This window comes from Haliaeetus albicilla, chromosome 2 (genome assembly GCF_947461875.1).
Source record: "Haliaeetus albicilla chromosome 2, bHalAlb1.1, whole genome shotgun sequence".
In the NCBI taxonomy this organism is placed as follows: domain Eukaryota; kingdom Metazoa; phylum Chordata; class Aves; order Accipitriformes; family Accipitridae; genus Haliaeetus; species Haliaeetus albicilla.
Window position 1 is genome coordinate 12,750,475 of NC_091484.1, and position 22,315 is coordinate 12,772,789.

Sequence of the window (22,315 nt, forward strand, 5' to 3'; positions counted from 1 at the left end):
TCTGCTGCCTGCTGAACGCAGGCAGGGCGTTAGCTCCCCCAGAAAACTGTTGGGAGCGGAAACAAATAATTGAGGGTCTGTGGAAATCTGTGCAAACAAAAGGCAGAAGATGGGAGCAGACATCTCCCCCTCACGCCACTGTCCTGCTCAGCCCTCCCGGCTTGTGCAGGCAAACCTGCGTGGGCTGGCTTGCTGCTGCTTGCTTTGCTGCAGCGGGTCCCTTGCTTCCCATCTCCTGATGTTTTTTTTCCCTTTCTGTCTTTTCCACCTGGTTTGTATGTAAAAAAGCATGAGGGAGATTCATCCCGTGGAGAGGTCCTTGGTTTGCTCACAGTTAGTGTAAGTTATTGTCACCCTCGTCCTTGCAGGGAGCTGGCATGGCCCTGAAATAGAGGGATTTGCTTGGGAGAGCAGGAGCCCAGAGCCAGGTCCAGGTTCCCCCCACCCTGCTGGTCCTAAGGATGATTCGTACCGTGCAGACTCTGAATCACTGAGATGCCTGTCTCTTTGTATTAACTGAATAGGAGCCCAGGATGATTATGTTTTGTAGCTTAGGCACCTGTTCCAGGTGGAATGAGTCTAGTCCTGCTACAGAGGCTAATTTGGAGAAGATCCTGTTGCTGGTGCTTGGTGGTCTTTGTGGTGAAGGTCTGCAGCATCTCTCCCTCTTGCAGCTGTGATGGCTTTTCTGCTTCGTTGAGTAGAAGAGGGGTGATGTTTCTAATTAAAAAGGAAGAAAGAAGAGAAGTCTTGTGCTTTTCCCCTTGTTTGTTTGTTTGTTTTTTCTTTTTTTTTTTTTTTCTGGACAAATGTTCTGAATAACAATGCTTAAAATGCAAATAGAGTGAGTTTGCGTGAAGTGAAGTCACTCGAGAAGCCCTGGTCGGATGAGGACTGCGGTGGAGTTAGAGAAGCCGGTGATGACACATGGCACAAGAGCAGAGCTGAAGCAGTTGGGTTGTCACCAGATGCAGTCACAGCCATTGCAGCCATGGCTCATCTCTGTGTGGAGGATGTTCTCATGTGTTTCAAAGACTTTGTGGTTTCTCTTTCTTCTCCCCTTTCAGGAGGGACGCTGTGTGGGGGTACCTTCTCCTTTTTCTACATGCATGATAGGGTGATGTTTAACTGAACTCCCTTTTAATCTGTGTGCACTTCCCTCCTTATTCCTACTTTATTTTTAGAAATAGAAATATTGGAGAATGAGCCTTCTAAACTGTGTGTTCAATTGCAGTGATGGCTTTTGTAATGTTCCTCCTACTGAAGGCGAGTGCTGCCCTCGCCACTCCAGCCAGGCCCCCCATGTGTTTTAGCACTTGCTTGGGGAAAAAAATGAAATAAAATAGCATGGTGTTAAGGTTGCAAAAGTTTCCATTATAGCTCCACCCAAACACTCCTGCCCAGTAATGCTCAGAAAATTCAGTCTGGGTGATGGGGCTTCCCTGCCTGCTGTGCTGTTGGGCTGCTCAAGGGGAAGAGCTTTTGGGGTTTTTTCTTTTAATGCAGAGATGCTTGAGAGGGCTGTGTCAGGAATAGGGTAGGGAATGAGCCCTGGAATTTGGCCGGCAGTGTCCTTAATAAAGAGCCTGGGTGGGACAGGTTGAAAGAGCGAGCACTTTAAAGTTCACTGAGGCAAGAGGCAGATGAATCAGTTGAAAGGGGCTTCCAGTGAGCCAGCTCTCTGCATCTTTTAACTCTTTTTCTCCTGAGTAAGTGTCTTGAGGCTGTTTTCAGGCTGACTTTTTTGTCCTACAGGTACAAAGGGGATCAGTTTGCTTCCGTGAGGACAAGAAGGGAGCTAGTCGCTCCTGGAGCCTGGCTTGGTGTGCAGGATGCTCACGCCTGCTCTGCTCTCATGCTTTGATAAATAAAGAGGTTTTCATGAAACTTATAAAAACTTCTCTTTTAGAAATAGGTCAAGCTAATATTTATTTCCCTAAGGTGTCGTGCCAGTATTGCACAAATACTTGAATAGGTAGTAATTTTATTTTTCCCTGCTTTGTTTCTTTTTAAGCATATTCGGTGCTTTTTCCAGTGGTGTAGAGAGAGACACACATTAATAATTGTATGTAATCAGTCCTGTCCACCTCTCCATCTGGAAGTCTGTGCATTTCCTATGGACTCGTGCTCTACAATTGCAGTGCTGTAAATCAGAAGCTGTGACACTTTTTATATCCAGGTGCTATCAGAAAGCTGGGGGGGTATTTTTTCTTCTCCAGAGGAGTTCAGGTCAGTGGTGGGGTCAACTGCCTAAATCAATTTAAAACCAAAACTCCTAGAATACAGCAAATCTTAACAAAATGGTCATACTGGTGGTTCACTTTCCTGTCCTGCAGCCCCAGTCGTGGTGTTGCTGGTGTCTCTCTGGAAAGTAAGTCCAATATTTGGGTTGTCCCACAGATGGAGAGTGAGGTTACTGCCGAAAGCTTGTGCCCTGCTGTCTGGCGGAACTCGTTCTTCTGTCTTCCCCAAATAATCAGGAATCAGTTGATGTCTGTGTCTCTTCAAAGCGGGATCGCTCTCAAAATAGTAAGAATAAAGAGTTTAATTTAAGAGGACAAAAATTAAGCTTGAGGTCTTGGATACTTGATCCTGTAGCTCTTCATCTCCAGATCTTCTTGGTGTAGCAAGGGTCTTTGCTGTAGCACGCCAGAGTACTTGGAGTATACTTTATGTAAGAGGACATTCGAGACAAGGTTGTCTTGGATGCTTTTTGATGTGTAGCATGTTTAATGAACTAAGGTCTTAGGTCTCTGTGTGAAGGATCCAACCATATCGCTGGCTTCTCGTGCTTGTGCTCAGGGCAGGCTTCAATGGCTGGAGACCTTCCTGGTGGCTCCAGGTCCTGCCTTGGGGCACTGGTAGCACAAGGACCGTTTCATCCTTCGATGGTAGCTGATGTGCCAGGCTTTCTTTTGCAGCCTGCATCATGCCTTTTGGCTCTGGTCAACATTGTAGAGGTGGTCACCTCTAAACCAGCACTTCAAGCATGGTGCTCAGTGGCTTTGGAGACTTTGACAGGCTGGATGTTGCATCAACAGGGCTTCTTGACGTGTGGTTTTTTGCAGCTCTGGCAAGGTGGGTGTGTTTACTCTTTGCATTAAGGTTAATTGGCTCTTACTTGTGTTCCTAGTTGGAGGGTGGTCATTAGAGACAAGTCATCCTGAAATGTGTGCAGGAGGTTATGTGAGCCTATTGTGTTGTGCTTTGGTTTAAGAGGCATGTAAATGCAGACTCCTCTTCTGAAATGTATCCTGCTCTTTCTTTCTTTGCTAGGAATCACTTCCATGTTGGAAAATATTTAAGACAAGGGGAGTGTCTCTGTTTTACCGAGGCAGAACTAATTTAAAAACAAAAGTCCAGGCAAAAACCCCCTCGGCCGTGCTAACAGAGGGGAAGCAGATTTGTGGTCTGGACTTGGAGCAAGCAGATGAATGTGAATATTTCATTAAGACCATAATCCACCTGTTGGGCTCCACTCCTCCGGTTGTGTGTGTACCATAAAGTGCAGTGGGTGTTTTAAATAGCAGCCTGCATGCCCTGGTCCAGTGTCTGGCATTTTCACGTTGCTTTACAGGCAGGAAAGACAGAGACCGAGGGTGATGTAGCAACCACTGCAGGTTTGCAGGTCCTTTGCGTTTAGCTTTTTTCCCTCCACAGCTGATGTCTGTCGCAGTGGCATGGTGTTGCCCTGCTCACCCAGCCTGGGTTGGTGGTGCTGAGCCGTGTTTGCTCTGCTGTGCGCCAGCACTATTTCTGGAGGTTGGAGATTTGGCCCTGGCAATCACGGTAGCACTTATAAAAGCACTAGAAATTAAGATGCTTTGGAGGAGGCACCTCTGGAGCCAGCATACTGGGGGTTAATTGTGCAAAACCCCTCTTGCTGCCATGTCCACCTGGACCTGACCTTTTCCCCAGCTCCATTTGCTACTCCATGCTATCCTAATTTTGCTAGCATCCTTTTCTTGCCGGTCTGGATCACAGCAAGCACCCGATCCCCCTCTGCCTTAATTTAGGAGTGCTGGCTCTGCCACCCCACCAGCCCTTAGGAGGTCAGCCGTTTCCACAGGCAGATGCCCACATCTCTGCATGCCACCCATGGGGACCCTGCTTCTCGGGTGATGCTGTCCCCAGCATCCAGCTTGGAGCTGGGCTTCTCCAGCCTCCCTGCCCGGGGGGGCCTAGGCACCAGCTGGAGCGGCAGCCATGTCCCCCCGGAGCCAGGGCTGCCTGCGACCCCGCTGTGCCTGCCTGAGCTGAAACTCCTGCCTGCGCCAGGGGAAGCTGAAGGCAGCCGGCCGTCCTGCCCACTCCGGGGGGGGTCACTTGGGCTGAGCTGGGGGCTCTGGGGGTGCCTCTGATGGCGGCCAAATAAACCACACCGTGAGCAACCCTGGTGGCCTGCCTGGGCTGGCAGCTGGTCCGTGCCGCTGCTTCGTCAGGCCTGTTCTTTAGATGTGATTTTTCAACCTTATTTTCTGCTCGGGGGACACCTGCGTGTTTTCTGGGTGGTGTTGATTCCCTTCGGCATTGCAGGTCTGTGGGCTGCAGGACATTTGTTTTTCTTGTCACCTTCTGGGGAGGCCTCAGGGCAGCTTGTGGGTGCCCAGCAGTGGGTGGGGAGCAGGAGACTGGGTTGTTTAAAGGAACTTGAAGGCTTTCATACTCCTACTTTGATCTTCTCTGGCACCGAGGGTAGGTTTTGGGGTTGTTTTTGTTAGTTGGGGGTCGGGTTTTTTGTAGTTTTCAACAGAACGGTTGGAGCTGGGGAAGGGGATGAGAAGGAGCCCTTGCTTTCAGGGGTAACCACCAAATAAACAGTGCTGTAAGGCCAACACAAAGTCCCTTGTGTGCTCAAAGCCCTGCTGTTGGCAATACTGGCATACATGCTTGCCTGGGTGAAATGAGGTGGTAAATATTATTTGAGATTCACGTAGCAAAATTAGGGATCTCTCTGCAAGGTACCTTCAAAAGAGGGTCTGTGTCAGGGACCTGCGCTTAGCTGGTAGACCTGATAGCTGGAGAAAGCCACCCTTGCTGGTGGGTGTTGTGGACTGGTGTTGCTCTGTCCCTCTTGCTCTTCTGGGGGGGAGGACGAAGCCACCCAAGTCCATCAGATCTGCTGATGGGGCAGGGGCCATCATGGGACGTGTCTGCCATCACCACCTCTGCTCCCCGCTCAGGCAAACCCCAGTTCCTACCTCAGCATGGGCGTTTCAGCATTGCTGGAGTCCTGGGCTTGGACATGGGGGCTTATTTCCCACACGTGGGGAGGTTTTCCTCCTTAGTGACAAATGTTGGCCACATGGAAAAGGGTACAGTCGGTGTGAGGCAGCGGAGGATGTTGTGAACAACAGAGATATTGATGAACACGGAAAGCTTGCTTTGCCTTCCCAAAGTGTCTACTCTGGGGATGTCATTGCTGCTCTGGTTTTTAATGCTCGGAAACGCTGCCTTGTGCATCTGTTCTGCTGGGGTTGAGTTTGTCAGGTCCTTGTGGGCATGAGACTTGGAAGAAAATTAAAAAAAAAACGATGTTGAATTTAAAATGTCTTAGATTTCTTTCTTTATTTTTTGGTATTTTTCTTCTAATTTAATCAATTCCCTACTGTGTTGTAAATTCCAAATGTGAATGGGAAATAATCCCACCAGTACAATAATTAGCATGTAACCAGCAGATGAAGAAAACCCAAACTGCTGAGCTGATTGGTGAATGCTGACTATTTTCCGAATTAATTTCAATAATCACATCTCCCATTAAAAAGAAGACAGGGCGGGGAGGAAGTCTTAAATTTTCCTCAAGCTCAATGTAGTGAAAAATGGTATGTGCGCTGTAGCTATTCTCCATGTGATTATAAAAAAGAGTTGAGGGAGGTTCTTGAAGCTGAATTGCAGATACAAAGTACTGCTAATTTTGCAACTGAGAAGCTCAATGTCAGTTGCCTTTTTGGGGAGGGAAAGAGAAATTTTAAGTCAAAGATCCATAATTTTATGTAGGTGTGTGACAGTAAATAGTCTACTGGAAGAAGAAAACATTCCCTTGCAGTGGTCCTTTGCTGCAGGATGCAAAAATAAGTCCACTGGAGGCCATTAGTAGTGAAATTTGTTTCTGTGATTACTGTGCATCCATGCAGCTGCCAGATATTTTGTTGTGCTTTGAAGGGATGGATGGAAGTCAGCATTTGGGAAGGGGCGATTTCAGAGCATCCAGGAGCTGGGTACCCTCTTACCACAGATCTGCAGCTGGTTTCTGCCCTGTCTTCCTCTGCTGCTTTTTTTGGCCAGTTCTGCCCCAGCCCCAGAGGTGGGTGGTTGGAGAAATCCTCCGTCTGCCTTGATACCTCCATGGTGTCGTGTCCAGACAGCACCAGAAAAAGTCACCTCTGCAGAGCTGTACCTGGCAGCTGCTGTAATTACGCACCTGAATTCACATTCAGTATTAGCAGAGATGATTTTATCTCCTAATGATGTTTTTCCCCTCCTAGAGCAGCCCCAGTCATCTCCTGGCTGTGGCTACCTCTCCCTCAGGACTTACTTTCCATCAGCAAAGCACAGGTGACACTGCTACCAGGTGTTGAACCAGAACATCACTTCAGAGATGCTTTTTCATTCCAGCTTAAACTTAATTTTAGCAACATTTGCTAAGTTGTGATATAGCTTGGTGCTTGTAGGCCTAAAAATATTTTATTTAGAAATGCAGGGGATCATCTGCTGAAACCCTGGCCCTACAAGCGTTGCATACGAGCGTACCACACTGTGCCGCAAAGGCGAGAAATCCCAGTGTGTTTAATGGACCAATGTTTTTATTAAGGTGTTTGCAGGATTAGGGCAATTGGAGGTGCCTGCGATGTGAAATGCTCACTCTGGCATCAAGCTGGTGATCCAGTGTGCCCCCCTATTTTTGGTGTGGGGAATGGGAGCTGCCCAGGGTCACTCCATGGTGTGACAGCCAGGAGCCAGGAGGGAGACCAGGTCCCAGCGAGCATAGCATCCCCGGTGTGTGGCTCTTGGGTCCTGTCCCTCCCAAAGGCTCAGGATATGGTGATGTTGTCAGATGTTATTTAAAAAAAATTTTAAAAAGTCAGCTCAGTCCAAGTGCTTTGAAACAGTATTTATTATTTTATAAATTCAAGCCCGGCACTCTGTGGGAAGGTATGCAAGCAGATCACTATGGTATTTTCTTTGCATGTTTTCCTAATGTTAGAGACGGTCTCAAAGAAGTATCGCATTGTTTCATTTCCCCTCCACACTTCATGTTTTTCTAAAAATAAAAGCTAGTGTCAACAATCCTACAATAACGAATGAGTGAATGTGCACGTCCTGCCCCCGATTAATTTTTTTTTTTTTTTTTTTTTTTTTTTTTTGGTGAAAAGCAAGATTTAGCTGGTAATCACATTATGAGCTACGGATAAAAGTGTATCTTTTAAACCACCTCACTGATGGCTTTTTCATTTTGCCTTTTTAAAATACCATTAATCAAGTTAGAGGCTGAAAATACTCTCGCAAAGCAGACACCAAGAAAAGTCACTTGAGGTGAGTAAACAAGTTGGCTTTTTTTTTTTTTAAATGAAAGCCCAAAAGCCGGCCCACTGCCGCTACGTGTGTTAAGGGTATCTTAAATACAGAGTGTCCTTCAGTGATGACAGGCATCCCAAACACCTTTTATAATAAACCTCTAATTATAGCTTAGTGACTCCATAGGTTCTCTGGAGCAGCTTGGGAATATTGCACCGAAAACCAGGAAGAATATTTATATTTTCTGCGACTGATGGGTGAACCAGATTTAGAGCTGGACCTGGTGAGTGTGGTATGTAGTGATGTATTTATAGAGTATCATAACGTTGTGCTTGCTGCTGCATGATACAATTTTGGGGTTAAACTCTGCATTTTGGGAAGTACTTCCTGAATGCATCAGTGTGAATTCCTAAATCCAGACCCCAGCTGAGCTGGCTGGAAAAGGGTTCGGCTGGTGGCCAGCTCCTGCAGACCATCACTATCTCCTGATGTCTGACACTCGGATTAAAGCCTAGCACTCAGAACCAGGGACTTCAGTGAAAATCACAGCTTTTTAAAGAACAAAGACCTCTAGAGCTTCACTGTTATGGAGAAAAGCTGGAAAACAGGAATTCTTGGGTGGAGAGGGGTAAGGAGATGCCCTCCTTTCACCACCCCACATTAGCCTGGTTATTTCCCAGTATCCCAGACCGGGAGCTGGTGCTGTAGTGTTCAGGGCTTGACTCACGGTTTTAGAAGTTGGCATGGCTGATACTGGCAAGTTGATTCTTTTCTCCTCTGTTTATTTATTTCTTCCCCCCTTCATTTTAATACCATCTCCTGGGAGATTCCAGCTGAAATCTATTCATTGCTGAGATGTTTCTTTTCCCTTGCGCTGTGGATGCTGGGTCTGGTTTGACTGTGGTTTGTGTCTGGCACGGATGGGAAGAGCAGCAGGACAGAAGAGCTGTGTTTGCTGTTGGGTGTGTGTGCATATGTCCCTGCAAAGATACCCTATAGGTGTTACATACTTGTTGTGTTGTAGACTCAGCCTCTCTTCTACAGAAAAAGCAAAGCTCTCTGTCCATGCAACTGGGGCTTGTCCTCCTCCATTAGGACCTGCACATCCCCCCGGGCTTTGATAGACCTGCCTTGCCGTGCTACTGAGCCAGCATGGGGTCTTACTTCCATTATATTTCCCTTGCAAACTTGAATTAGAGGTTGTGTGAGAGCTGATCTGATCTGAAGGTTAAGGATAACAGGAAATGGCTTTCTGCTGGTGCAGAAGCACTTGGAGAAGTCTGGCATGTGCTAAGGGATAGGGAGAGATCGCAGGGGCAAAGATAGGGAGATGTGGGGCATGAGGAAGAGCAGAGCAAGACCTCCTGCTTTTTTTTGGCAGGGTTAAATGGCTAGATCATGGACACATACCCTGTCTAGGTGAGCAAAGCGTCCCTGTTCAGCTGAGCTTCAAAGTCCGTGCTTCCAGCCATGCAGGATTTCTGTGGCTCTGCTCCCGTGCATGTAGTTGAGCACTGGCCGAAGAGCACAATGGCACTGGGGACAGCTGCTCTCCCCTCTGTTTGCAAAGCATTTGTTCTGATGGTGCTTCCAGGACTGAAGTTCACAGCATGGTTCCCCCTGCCCAAATATTCCAAAGTCACCAGTGAGATTCTGCAGAATCCTGAAGCTGTATCAAACCAACTGATAATCCATCAAAGGTTCCTTCTGCTTGGCCATCAATCCTTGAAAATCTGCATCACATTTGCACTCCTGCTTGAGAGTTTTCCTCCAGAATCACGTCTAGATGCTTAGCTTGCTTTCTTCTTTTTCTTCCAGATGAAATCTGAGGTTCTCATGACCCCAGGAGCTGAAGCTTTTCGTAGCTGATGCTCCCTGCAAAAGCATCTTTTCTTTCGCCAAATATTTTGAAGCTCGTGATAAAATTGCGAGGCTTTGGCAATGCCAGTTTGGGTGTTATTTATGTGCCAAACCCTGCTGAATACGTCTTTTATCACAGATTTGTAACAGTAGCTGTTGGAGGGGGAGCTTCAGGGGAGAAGTGCTTTCAGAAGAATGCTTCTATAAAGGAACACTGTCCTGCAAAAAAAAAAAAAGTGCCTTGCGGGGGGGTGGGGGGGGAACCAACAAGCCCAACACTTTTATTCTGTTCACGTTGTAAAATTTGCCCATTAATTTGGGCAAATAAGGTTTTCTTCCATTTCTAGACAATTTTGTTTGTCCTCTTTGTACAAACGAGCACTGTTGTGCTCCAGGCATTTTTTTGGGGAAAAGAAGACATTTAGGTTCTGACTAAGAACTGCTGAAATCCTTGTTTTGTGTAATTCTTCCCCAGCTGAGCACCAGCCAGGTCTCTGCAGGAGCTGGGATCGGGACCCAACTAGCCGTTTGCTCAGACAGAGCTCATTCGTAGTGGGAAGAGCAAACTGGGAAGACCAAAGATGGGTCCGTTCATCTGTTCCACCTCAAATAGAAGGAAAGTTCAGGGAGAAGACAAGGCAGTAGGGTTTCTGAGCAGCAAAGACAGTAGTAAGGGAGGATGTATAGCCTCTGGGAGGGGGCTGTGGGGTGCTCAGCTCCTGTATCTGCTCTGGGTCCCACTGACTTTCCCTTTGTGTCCAGTGTTGAGTTGAGCTGTTTCTGGTCTCTGCAAGAGCAGGGTATTTCTCAAAGGCAGAAACATAAAGGTTGTCCTCCCATGCATTTGCCTCAATTAAAAATGCTTTTCCTTTAAAAAAAAGGATTTTTCATGGGAAAACCTGCTTTAAAATTACACTGGTGTCTGAAAGTGTTTTGGCTGTTGCATTACAGCCAACACCTAAGGATGCTCTTGCTGAGTGTCCCCCCCCCGAGGAGGGGGAGCGTGGCGCTTTGCTCCATTTTCAGTTTTGGTTTGGATTGTCATACACTGTTCTTAAGTAGCCATTTACTCTCTTTCCCATCTCTTTGGCACAGAAGCAAGAGAATAAAACATTAAAAGAGGAATGTGATTATAATCCTGTAAAAATTGTCAGAGGAATTTGGCAGTGGTTGCAGCCTATGAATGTAATACATAATATTTTATTCATTTTTTAAAATGATTAGATTTCAAACTGACAGTTTAAATGACAAATCACCTTAAAAAGATATTGTGGACAGTGTAAAAACTGTCAGTGTGGTTTTTCTTTGCTAACTGTGGAGTTCACAAGGTCTGCACACCAGAAAAAAATAGGATCCTTTGGCTTTAGCCAAGCTGCGTGCGGAAGCTGAAAGCGATGAGGTCCATCATATTAATCATCACTGCTGGCTCCCAGGCTTTTTTATCCTGAGTTAATGGCAGTGCTGCCTGTCCCAGCATACTTAGGACTTCTTGTTCAAAGGGAATTTTTTTTGGACAAAACTTACTTTTGCTTTTGTTGTCCCCTTGCTCCCACAAACCATTTGTGAACGGGACCAGTAATTGCAGCTGGAAGAGGCTGGAGATAAGGGCAGAGGAACTGTTCAGATAAGTTATTGAACGTATTGACTGTTTAGATATGTTATTCAGCATGGAAAGCAGATCCCAGGGGGCTGGCAGAGTTCCCCATCCCAGAATATCCCAGCTCACAGCAGGAGCTGGAGCTAACGATGCAAAACCCTCCAGGCAGTGCAGGAACAGAACCGCAGCTTCCCACATCCTGCGGGATGCTGTAGGCTTGAGATTTTTGGACAAAAGGGAAACCAGAGCTCTTCTATTTCAGCCGAACTGGATAATCACACAGATGATCAGGGCCCCGTTTACGCCTTGTATAAAACATGTAACAAAGTGGTGATTTCTGCTCTCAAATAAAAGATAGTAAAATTTAGGTATTTGTGTCCGCTGTGGTCCTCAGAGCATCCTTGTGGGCAGTGAAATGAAAAGGAGGGGAGTGGGAGTCTGCTCTGTTGTTTCCTTTTCTTGGAGCAAGAAGCTGACTATCGTTTGCTGAGCTTTAATGCTCAATGCTGCGTATATCTCTTTTTTTAAAAATCCAACCTGAATAGGATTTAAAATTTTTAAAACTCTGCAATAGGAATTTTTAGCTTAACAAGAATATTCCATAATTCCTTCTCTCTGCAATGGAAAAAATGACTAAGATAGACGTGAATTGGACTATGTCTTTATCTGCTTGTAAATTCTTGAAGATTGGGCATAAAACTCATCTCTCCTTAGCTAAAAATAAACATCCCTGAATAGATAGGTGTGTAGTGCGGAAGGCTGGGGGAAGGTGTCCTCTTCTGGTTCTGGCAGGAGAGAAGAGGTCAGCTGGAGGAGGTCCAGAGAGTTGTAAGGAGATGAACTGGAGGTCTAGAAACCACTGGTCTGAACAAACCTGAGTTGTTTGGCTCTAGAGAATGTAAGAGGGAGAGAGGAAATATATCTTCAGGTGCCTAAAAGGGAAGGTGGTGTTTGCTTTTTGAATTCACAGTGGATAGGACAAGAGATCAGGGTCCTAAAATGGTAGAGAAAAAAATTCAGATTAAATATTGTGCAATACTTTCCCTAAAAGTAACAACTGAATTCAATGGTCTGAAGAGCTTGTGGAGCATCAGTTGCTGGAAGATGAAAATGGCTTGGAAATATCTTTCTGATACTTCTTGATGATCATTCTTGCACAATGAAAGGTGCAGTTTATTCTCCTACAAGTGGGAGTTGTCTCGATGCTTTCCTGTGCTCCCTTCCTACAGTGCTGGCTTGGAGTGGTGAGGCTAGAAAGGGCTGTTTTCAGTCTAAAATAAGCAAGAGATGACAAATGATGTTCTGGGGCTTAAATTTTCAGGCACTTAAAAAGATTGAGGCAACTAAAGATAACATAAGTTGCATGCCTCTCTACAAAAGCAGATGTTGGCTAGAAATATTTTATGCTCTTTGATTCTAAAATTGAATGTTATGGACATTAAATTGTATGACTTGCCTCTCTCGATGATACAGCCTTTCTGGTTCACTTGAGTTGGAAGAGACAGAGGGGGTGTGAGTGATGTTGACTTTAGTACAGCTATTTCTCTTTAAAGAAATATCAGTAGAGGCAAGTTACCAGCACTGTGTAAATACTGGAGAAATAGAAACAGCCACTTTAGAGATCCTAAATGGTAACTTGTGAGTCCTTTAATTGTACTTTGGGAATGGGAACCTTTTTGAAACAGCGTCCCTCACGCAGTGGAGCCTGCAGGACCGGACAGTCTCTGCTGGGCTGTCTCAGGTCCCACATGGCTGAGAAGTGTTTCCTCCATGCGCATCCTTTGCAGGTCAGGACAGTGTTCTGCAGCATCCTCTGCACACTCTTTCCTTCGACGGTCTTATCAAAGATGCCAGTCTGATGCCACTTTCCCTTTTTTTCTGTAGGGAGCAACTATTTTATAGTCAAGAGCAGGGAGCAGATCTGTGCTATTGATTTGCAAACAGGGTGCAAAATCTCAGGCTGGATAAGAGAGTTAGTTCTTCCTTGGCTGCAACTGTGCATTACTGCACATCACCTTTTTTGTTAGATCTACACAAATCAACTTGGGTCTCAAGTTATAAATGGGCTTTTTGCTCCTTGCTAGATCTAACAACCATCTTTAATCAACTTCAAGACAATCTGTGAGAGCTGCTAAATCATAACTATTGTAAACTGGACTGCAACGCTCATTGAAGGGAACCAAAAGACTTGTTTTGTTAGGGATGTTAGGATGTGGAGCAGCATCGTAAGGAAACCTTGCCATGTTCTTGGCTTTTGGGGCAGAAGGCCCCATGGACCGCAGGAAGGTCCATGTGGGCACCACAGGCAGGTGCCCATCTCTGCCAAAGCTGGAGTCTTGCAAAGTGCCTGTTTCCCAGTCCTGGGAACAGCAAGAAAATGTGAAGAAACATACCCCAAAGAGTCCCCTTTGGGGACTGGCAGGCAGGGGAATTGTTTTCATCTTTTTCTGTATCATTTTGCTCTTCCTCAGCCCGACCTCCGGCAGGGCAGTGTGCCGAGAGCCGGGCTTGGGGCTGCCTTGTCTGCTTGTGTGAGTATCAGGTTGAACCAGGCTTTGCTCTCCAAGGAGGCTTTGTTCTGGGGCAGCCTTGTTCCCTTTCCAGCTGCATCAAAAAAAAAAACCCAAAAGAGAGCAAGAAGGGAGCTAACAGCTGTTAAAAAAATAAATAAATCTGAGATGGGGTTGCCAGGTGAAAGGAAAACAGAACAATCTCTATTCTTGAGGCTTTGCAAGGGTTTTGACTTTTAAATGTACAGACTCTCAGTGGATCCCTGCACAGGGATGCTGCTGGGAGGCTGATGTTTCTCCCTCACTTTTCATGAGCCCGCTGTCCCAGCTGGTTCAGGTGTTATGGTTTTAAACCCCCAGGTATATGAGGATGATGTATTCTCTGTGTCGAGTCTGATATTTGGGGAACATACTCTCCGTTCTTGAACTGTTTGCAGGTTTTGAGCTGCTCAGTCAAGCCTGAGGAAACCTTAAGACTTGGAAAGGATGTCAGTGGGATGGTAATGATCATCAGTGGCTCTGGCAGACAGTCCCTGAGACGGAGACCTGAGTGTATCATGGCTATCAGATGCTGGGATTTTAATATCTGAAAGAAGTTAGGAAAAAAAGCATGCCTTGGTCATCCTTGTTGCTGTTCCAGTTTCAGGGATAAGCAGCTGAACTGTTTGCATGTGCTGCTTGGAGGAAAGCCCAACCCCTGCTCCCTTGCCCCAGCTCTCTCCTATATTATTTTACTTGAAGCAGCAACTTCAGGCAATTCAAGGAGGAGCTGCCAGGGTAATAGTGGCTCATGGTGCCAAATTTGCAGGGTTTTTGCTCCATATTTCAGAACAAGGTTTTGGGAAACTCAGATTTTTCTCTGCCTCCAGCTTAAGTTTCTATTTAAACCATGTTTAATTTCAGGAAGTGCCAAGCTGCTCAGAGTGCTGTGATCAAGGTCACTCTTCTTAACTGAGGTGCTCCAAGGATCACAAAATCTTGTTTGTTAAAGTCTTAGGCATATGTTGAATCCCTAAAGGAGTGTGTGAATGATATTAAACCTACTGTAGAGGAGAGAGCTCGTGTAATAAAGGGAGAGGAGCGGTAGTGTTATTGAAGGATGAGTGGCAGATAAGCAGCCAGGGCTGTGCTGTTATCACTTCATTTGGGAGACTGTAGTGTTGTGCAAGTTGTTACAGGACATTTACACGAATTACTGGACTAAAAACCCACTCCATCAGCAGTCTGATATTTGTTTCTTATTATATGTTAAACTTTTTCTGGCATAGAAAAGGTTGTCACCTGTTATGTCAAGGTCCCGGCATTCAACACTGGGATCTTTCCAAGTGTGTTGAAACCTAATTGGTTCAGAATAAGCCTTCCCTTCATTTCAGGGGAGAAAAAACAGAAAAGAAAGGAAAAAAGAAAAAGCTGTGGCATCCAGCAGGCATTTAAAGCATTTTTTTCTTGTTCTCTGAACTCCTGTGATTTGCCAGACTTGGGGCTGAATTTTCCCCGTTTTGTGCTCACTTTGCGTTTCCTGTGAATTAAGTCAGAAAAATAACATACAGCAACTAACATACAGCAACCAGCACCACGGGTCTGGGGGAAGCTTTGTCCAAGCATGGCTCTGTAGCAGGGAGCGTCGGGACACCCGAGTGCTTAGCAAGGGAAAACCTTTATATACATCCTTCAACACTTGTCCAATTCCTTTACCTTTTTTTTTTTTTTTTTTTTTTTTTAAATTTTCTTTTCTTTTTTAACTCCTGCTGGGGTTCAGTCTGTGTGGTTACGGCCAGAGTGGAAGCTTCTTATCTGCAGGATTTTGGGTGGGGTTGGGGAGCACCTTCCCAAGTTGTAATGCATCTGTGCTAGTTATTTGGTGAAATCTCTCCATGCCACTTATTTACTTACTTATTTTAATCAAAGAAACTCACCGGTCGTGTGCAAAGTGTATGGTCAGCAGGATCCAAACTGAGCAGCAGATCAGCAGGGCTTTGGCAGGGGACGTTAGCCTGAGCACACGCGCTGGCTGAAGCACAGACACTTGGGACGTGTTGCTGGGGGAGGAGAACCTGTCGCTGGCTGTGCTCGGGCAGGAGCAACACACAAGCACAAATTTTCCTTTACTCTGGAATCACAACATAGTTTTCTTATTTTTCATCCTTATTATGAGCTCTGGCTCACCTTTTTCCAGGGTGACTCTTTGTTTTTCAGTATGCTGTTTTCTGGCCTGGTCTGAACTTAATCCCAGAAATCCACTTGGCTGGTTATCCCTTTAGACAGTTAAGTTTAGAAATTATGAAATACATCGGGCTGGCTCTGCTGCTTCTCCGGGGATGAAGGAACAGGGACTGGACGGCAGCAGAGGAAAATGGAGGGGAGAGAGGAAGCCCACAGCTACAAGCAAAGCTGGAGGTTATATATAGCTGCAGACTGCAGTGGTGTCGGTCAGGGTGCTGTGATCGCTTCTTTAAATATTTTCTCGGCCATCGCCATTTCCAGTCCTGTTAATGAACTGAGCCCATGAGTAGTGGCTGAGAGCTGGGAAGCAGCATCCCTGGTTTCCAGCATGCCGCAGCTGGGAGGTTTTTACTTTTACTGGGTTGAGAGCAGCACAGCTGAGCGCTTGGTGATTAATTCAGCGAACTTGGTTAACTTCTGATAAATGATATCTTTGCTAATCGAGTGGGGGGAAAAAAAAAAATCAAAGATGGGTGTTTTGGGATGCTTCAGTGAGGCTGTACTGTGGAAGCATGGCAGGGCAGATAGCATGAGCTGGAAGACACCCTAAACTCATCAGTGTTTTATTTTTACTTTTAGCCTTTACTAACTAAGGGTCGCCTTCTCCTTCGGAGGTGCAGGAGTAATTTTTGGTGTAACGTCTTCTGTTCCAGCCCTGAATCCCAGCGCAGCTGAAGCGACTGCAGGCACTTTAAAGATGCGCACGAGCGCGGAGGAGGAACTGGAGAATGACAGGCTGAGGACGTGGTGCCTCGTGCAGGTAGGTCGCGGCTGCTACCTCGGGCTCCATGTACAATGCGCACCATGCACATTTCTGTCTTGTGTAGCTTGGGCAGAGAAATTTGGCGTATTTCAGTGTATTGCAGGATTCTCCTATGAAGGCTTTTCTAGCCTGAGAGCTGAAATAAGTGATCATACAATGGTTTGCTCCGTTAACCTTTGAGCCCTGCTCTGCTCCATGGTCGGTACGGGTCTTGGGTTATGCTCCCAGGACTCTCTGAGAAGGGGGCAATATTTTTGCTTCTGAACATCACGCTTTGGACAGGACAGAGTCAGATGTCCTGTGCTTTTTGTACTCTTCTGCTGGCTGGTGCTCCTCTGTCTTTATGCTAGTCTACTGATTTTTTTTATTTTTTTTTCCCCCCACCCCTAAGAATCCATATAACTTAATAAATGTTCATCTGTCCCGTCTTGTGGACGAGGGGTCAGGAGAGCGATGTGTTTTCCCCTTGGCTTCTGTGGATGGAAGAAGTGTGCTTGTAAATAACACTCTAGTTTTCCATTACGCCATTCCAGATTTTTGAAGAAGAAATTGGGCTCATACCAGAGCAAAGCCATTTTATTTGTAAGAAATGAAGCTCTATGGTTAAGCCTTAGTGAGCAGACTAGCAGGGAATTCATTCGCCCAACTCATGGCTGTGTGATAAATGACGGTGTCCTGATGGAAATGGGAATTTTGAAACCCTAGAGTGATTTCTACCCAGCTTGTGCCATGGCTGGAGACTGCTTGTTTCTAGACTTTATTAAATAATCAGCATTGGGAGTACAACACCTGGACTGATGCCGTTTGCTGTAGCTTTCCTGACACAATTCCAGTTTTGCAGGCTAAATCTAGTCTATTAAACTGGTAGGAATAAACTAACGGACCCTGCTGTAGCATGTGTTGTGCTGGGATCCACGTTGACCCTCAGCCTTCTGAGAACTGTCCTCCTTGAAGCTGCCTCCATTCATTACACACTAGGTGGGTCCTCAGATACCTTATGGCAGTAATCTTGCAAACACAGCGAACGTTGTTGCTCTCTGGGTTGTCTTACCATTATAAATGGAGAATTTGGCAGGAGGAAGAGGGTAGAGCTTTTGTAGCTTCACTCTGACTTGGTAAACAGAGTTGGGACTTCTTTGGAGGGAGAGTAGGGAGAAGGGAATTAAATTTTATATCCCTTGGTATTTGCCACTGAAAGATAGTAATAATGTATTTGGATGCTTGGTGTGGAAGGTCACTGGGTAAGCGGGAAAGATTCCTTTGTGTTACGTCTGCAGAAAACAATGTCATTTATTACACAAGGGCTTGCACCCAGAGACGGATCACGGCACTGTAGCAACATGTGTCATCCTCCCTGCATGCTCGCGGTCCTGTGCTGGTGCATGGAGGCTTTCCAATACCTTCTTAGGGAGCTTTAAGAACCAAAATCAGGATTTCTGCTCTAGGACTTGGCTCCTTTCTGTCCACTCCTTGCCCCCACCCTCTTCTGGTGTCCTCTCCCTCCCAATTCTTTTTTTTTTTTTTTTTTTTTAAATGATTGTGCTATTGTATGCATCAATATGCACATAGCCTGTCTTGTTTTTCTCTTGGACTGAAAGTGCAAAGCAAATCTGTTTATGGTTTTGGTGAGCTAATTCTTCCCCACCCTAGATTTTTAAATAGACTCTTTCTTTACCAAGCTTGCAGAGCTTGCAGGATGTATTGAAGTAATGGGAAAAATATGTTGTGTGTTAACCTTCCTTTTTTGTAAAACTTTGTTTACAACACCCTATTCCTAGCAGTGCATTTGGGAAGTGCATATCTGGATGCTGAAGCAAGTAGAAGACTTTGAAATAGGAAAACTGGAATTTAATGCATTCAAGGAGGAAATTATTTGAGTTTTCAACTTTCAGCTCTTGGATTGTGGAGCAAAATCTAGTGACCTGTGCTTAGTTGTCCCTTCAATTATTTAACTCTTCCTCCTGCAAATCCCAGTTCTCATGCTCAGCTGTTCCCTGGGCTGCCAGTTGCCTTCAAACAGGCTCCTCCAAAGCAGTCATTGTCTCAGACCTTACAGATGAAGGTAAGAGCAGCGAGGAATGCTCTTGGCGTGTAAATAGTCCGTTGGATTAAGGGCTCGGTGTGTCAGTGGTGTGTTGGAAGTGTTGTTTTTACCTCCTGATTTCATCCTTCCTACGAATCAATCTCAGACCTGTCTGTTTAGGTTAACAACCTTTTCTATATCCTTGTGGGGGTTTGTAGAGTGCGGTCCGGCTGCGTGCACAGCATTTTCACCAGGGTGTTTTGGCTGCTGGGAGGCAGAGCTTAGCTCTGCTATGGGAGCACTAGAAAAGCCCCAGGGACACCACTGTCCGCGATGTCCAGCCGGTGGCTTGGCTCCCAGCACTTCTGTGGGAGCTCTCCTATAGCCTGCCTGCCCTGCTGCTGCACCTCGTCTCCTCAAAACCTGGCTGTTATTTATTTCTACTCTAACACTATGAGCTGCTTGTGACTGGCCATGGGGCGGGTCCTCTACATGGAGGTGGCCATTACATGTGCAAATGCACTTCTCCAGCCTGAGCTTTGTAGGGCAGATGTTGGCTTGGCTGAGGCCTCTGGGTACTCCTATAACACAAATAAGCAGCAGTAGGATTTCAAAGCAAGCAAATTTTTGACATAGTTGATGTCGTGTCTCTTCAGCCCTGTGTTTAGGGCAGATGGATCTGGAGGCCCACGGCTGCTAGTTGGTTCTTGTTGATAATAACCTACTGGAGGTGCTTCTGCTGAACTGGTTCTTGCAGAGGGCTGAGGGGTTCGTGGCAGTCAGATGGCGTGGTTGTACTGATGACAGGACCCATGGCGTGCAAAGCGTGTGGTGCTTTCACAAAACTGGGTGCTCTGCATGAAATCTCTGGTCCCAGCTACAGCATTGAACATGCTTCTCACTAGGGTTTATGGTCAGGTGTTGTGGAGTGACAGCAAGGTCTTCTGGTGAGTAGCCTTAAAGCAAAAAAGGGGCAGGGTTATCATGCTCATATGACTGTGATCAGCTATTCTACTGAACAGCTGCCTCTGCTCTGCCAGTAAAGAAGAGATGGAGAAAAGATATATTTAATTTCCCCACGCCGAGAGAGAAATTTTTCTTGTGAGCAAATATTCACCTGCAGATCTGCAGCGGAATGCAAAGTAAAGAATTCCCCACTCAAATGCTTTGCAAAGCAGAATTGACCTCTACCCCTTTAATTTGGTAGTGCTTGGCATTTTTTTTTTTCTGTAACACAGTCTTAGTGGAGGCAAAGTTCTCTTTTTTTTTTCTTTTTCTTCTCTCTTCCTGTTGAGCCGATGGAGTTTGGTGCTCTCTATGAAGGTGATGGTTGGGGGTTAGCACTGAATAATGCTCATCGTTCCCCAAGCAGGTGGCTGTAGCCCTGAGCGTAGAGCTGTGAAGCTGTTCTGGGATCTGACCGCAGCGGTCTACCTCTGTTTTCATTTTTGTATCTTCCCCAGTCAGTACACGTAACTGTAAAATTTTCCCAACTCGCAGCTCAGATGCTGTTTTCCTGATGCCCTTGCATCCCCATCCCTCATCCCTCCCTTCCTACTCTTACTTCTTATTGACCTATCTGCTCAGGTCATGTATACAATACCAGTTTGACAAATTAAATTGCTTGTACACAGAAAGATGAGACCCCTGGATGCTTAAACGCTGCATAAACGTCTTGGCTAAACCCGGACTAACTGTTTGACTGCCCCTCTGTGCAGCCTGCATTGTATTGCGTGAAAGGCAAATTCCATCCTACATGGCCCTTTCCAAACCTATTGCCCAACACTTTCACTGTTTGTCATCAACTGAGAATTATCTGAGCGCTGTAGATATCCACGGACGTGGTTTAATTGTCTGTTGTATTAAAAATTGCATCTGTTTATCAGAATGATTTGGGGATGCCTGTTCCCGTTTGCATGCGCGTGGGCTTCTCCCCGTGCTGGAGGTCAGAGGGGTTTAGGGCATGGAGCAGTGCTGCAGCCCGGGCTCTGCTGTTCCTCTGGGCTCTGTGAGCGAGGCAAGCTGCCCCCCAAGGCGGCACTGGGGTACGTGGGGAGGTGGTACTGCTGGGGCTCCAACAGCAGCTCTCCCCACGCTGCAGACTCACAGGAGCAGTCAGCCTGGGTGCCACCGAGATGCCTTCAACCGGCCCTGCCTGGTGAGGGTACCCTGAGAGTAGGGAAGGCTCCAGCAAAGGCCATTTCTAGTTTCTGTGAATGGACTGGGGTATGCTGAGAGATGCTGTAGGCCAATTTTCTCTAGGAAGGCAAAGAACCGTGCCCGTGGCCCATGAAAGCATGGAAGAAGTGCATTCGGTTGTTTTTGTAGCAACACAAACTGATGGCACGCCAGGTTCAAGGAGAGGTGTTGTGCGAAGGGAAAGGCTTTTTCATGTTTGGCTCAGTGCTAAGGCTGCAATATATTGTTTCATCTAGAGATGTTTGTGAATGAAGATGCAAATCCAAGGTGAAACTCAGGAACTGGTAAGCGCTTACTCACAGGAGGCCACCCTTCAAAACAACACGATTAACTGCAGAGGAAAAATGCCTCATCTCCCAGGTTGATCTGGAGCCTTACAAGCACTTTGGTGGTTCAGCTGTCTGCAGGGGAGTTGTCTGTTCCAGCACACCAAACATGGTGCAAGTTTTATTTTATTTTATTTCCAGAACAACCCTTTGAGCATGTTGGGCTGGAAGGGAAACTGGTAATAAATTGCTGTGCCAATATAATTCAGCATAACCTCTTGGCAGTGCTTTTGTATGCAAACTGGGAGGGTTTCTGACTATAGGTGACCCATTAAAAGGATGATCTCTGATAAATAACTAGACTGGGGACTCACAAGTCCAGGGTTCAATTACTTGCTTTGCTATAAGCTTCCTGTGACCTTGGGCGAGTTATTTAAAATTGCTTTGTGCCTCATTTCCCTTTCTGTAACATGCTGGTGACAGCATTTCCCTTCCAGCCAGGAGCTGTGGCAGTGGGAAGGCGGTCTGTACCCTTTTCCATAGCCAGTGTGTGAAGAACCTGGATAGAGTGGAAAGCATAACCATCTCATGGGCCTTTCTTCTGTTTTCCTGGAGAAAACAGAACAGGATGATCCATGTAAATGGTTGTATAGGTGCCTAGAGAGTGTGCTCTGTGAGATCCTGGGGCTCTCTGCATAACTGCAGACGTGCGCTAGCAAGGTGGTTGCTCCTTGAGCTGAGAAGCCTTCTTTAGCATTGCTTTCAGTTCTTCCTTTAGTTTTAAATCGATGAGCGGTTTGGGTAGAGCAGGTTTCTGGTGCTCCTTTGGCCTCGGCATGAAGTTTTCCCTTAACGTATTCTGCATTTGCTCCTGTGCCGCCTTTCTGCTTTAAACCCAAGTGGATGCTAGGGAGAGGTAATTGCTTTGTGAATAAAGATGCTGGCGCATGGTGCTGCTCCCCACTGCAGTGTGTGGATGTATTGTACCTCGGGCAGATTGTTTCATCTCTCCCTGCTTCGCTGTCCTCCTTTCCAGCGGGGGGTAACAGTGCTGGCCACCCTTTTTACCACTTCCTAAATGTCAAGAGAGGCTTTCCAGCATCCCTGAAATGTGCTAAAACCGCCTGCTCCTGCGTTGTACCAGGAACACCCCTTGCCATTCCCATGGGATAAGCCCAGGGGAAGCCTCCATGTGACAGCCGCATCTGGGCGCTGGCAGGAGCTGCCTCCAGCTGCCTGCGTTTCAGGTGCAGCAGAGCTGCAGAAGGAGCGATGCTGAACCTCCTTTGTCCTGATGGCATGCAGCCCCTCTTCCCTCTGCAAGAGCCGGAGGGTCCGGTGGTGGATCCAGGAGAGCTG

The 22,315-nt window shown here is 46.4% G+C and overlaps 1 protein-coding gene across 3 annotated transcripts in view; it reads left to right on the top strand.

Moving 5' to 3' along the window:
* Positions 1 to 22,315, top strand: part of ZHX3 (zinc fingers and homeoboxes 3) — a 51,721-nt gene that overhangs the window by 2,826 nt on the left and 26,580 nt on the right. For all 3 annotated transcript variants that reach the window (XR_011328761.1, XM_069806912.1, XM_069806898.1), the window contains exon 2: positions 16,359 to 16,465. The gene's annotated coding sequence lies outside the window, so the exon portion shown is untranslated. The remainder of the gene's footprint in view (positions 1 to 16,358; positions 16,466 to 22,315) is intronic.